The sequence below is a fragment of the Coffea eugenioides genome, chromosome 2 (genome assembly GCF_003713205.1).
Source record: "Coffea eugenioides isolate CCC68of chromosome 2, Ceug_1.0, whole genome shotgun sequence".
NCBI lineage: Eukaryota > Viridiplantae > Streptophyta > Magnoliopsida > Gentianales > Rubiaceae > Coffea > Coffea eugenioides.
Genome location: NC_040036.1, coordinates 68,180,129 through 68,181,682, shown reverse-complemented (window position 1 = coordinate 68,181,682; position 1,554 = coordinate 68,180,129).

Sequence of the window (1,554 nt, the reverse complement as noted above, 5' to 3'; positions counted from 1 at the left end):
ACCTTTGGAAATATCCATGTGACATTCAAGCTCTTGGGTCGAATCGAAGAGGCTCAAACTGAGGACCCAATAGTTCAGAAATGGGTGGAAAAGGTGAAGAAAGGAGAAGTTCCTGATTTCAATCTGAATCCTAAGGGGATATTGATGTTTAAGAATCGAATAGTGGTGCCTAATGATGAAAATTTGAAACGAGAGGTTCTGGAGGAAGCTCATCGATCCAAATATACAATCCATCCGGGTAGTAATAAGATGTATCAGGACCTACGACAGTTGTACTGGTGGGATAGAATGAAGAGGGATATACGTACGAACCTGTCTTGTGTGCCAGCAGGTTAAGGCTGAACATAAAAAACCTTCTGGATTACTGCAGCCTCTGGAGATACCTGTATGGAAGTGGGAAAACATCACCATAGACTTTGTTTCTGGATTACCTAGGACACAAAAAGGACATGATGCCGTTTGAGTGATCGTTGATCGGTTAACCAAATCGGCTCATTTCTTACCTGTGAATATGAAGTATTCCATGGATAAGTTGGCTCGATTGTACATGGATGAGATTGTGAGATTACATGGGGTTTCCGTGAGTATAGTTTCCGACCGAGACCCTCGATTTGTATCGAGATTTTGGCAAAAATTTCAGGAGACCTTGGGAACAAAACTGAACCTAAGTACCACCTATCACCCTCAGACGGATGGACAGTCGGAACGAACAATTCAGACTCTTGAGGATATGTTACGAACTTGTATTTTGGACTTTGGAGGCAATTGGGGTCAATATATGACTTTAGTGGAATTCGCCTATAATAACAGTTACCATTCGTCGATTCAAATGGCACCGTATGAGGCTCTTTATGGACGGAAGTGCCGATCACCGATATACTGGGATGAAATAGGAGAAAAAAAGGTCCTGGACTCTACAACCATTCCTTGGATGGAGGATGCCCAAGACAAGGTCAAGTTAATCCGTCAGAGACTCCAAACAGTTCAAAATCGCCAAAAGAGCTATGCGGACAACCGAAGAAAAGATTTGGAATTTGAAGTTGGGGATCGTGTTTTCCTTAAGATTACACCATTGCGAAGTGTTATTGCTGGTAGAGGAAAGAAACTCCAACCCAAATTTGTAGGACCTTTCACGATTCTCCAACGGGTTGGGAAAGTAGCATACCAACTCGAGTTGCCGCCAAGCTTGTCCCGGGTTCACGATGTTTTTCACGTGTCAATGCTCAAAAAGTACTACCCTGACCCGACTCATGTTGTGCAATTAGAGGAGATTGAAGTTGATGAAGCCCTTACCTATGAGGAGAGACCTGTGCGTGTACTAGATAGAAAGGTTAAGGAGCTGAGGAATAAACAAATTCCCCTGGTGAAAATTCTGTGGAAGAACTACGGAGTCGAGGAGGCGACTTGGGAAATGGAGGGTGAGATGAAAAAGAAATACTCTGAGCTGTTTAATGATTCAGGTGAGAAATTTCGAGAACGAAATTCTTTAAGGGGGAGAGAGTGTGAGATCCCGAAATTTTTCTTATTTTTCTAGGCATTTATTTTAGACTTTTG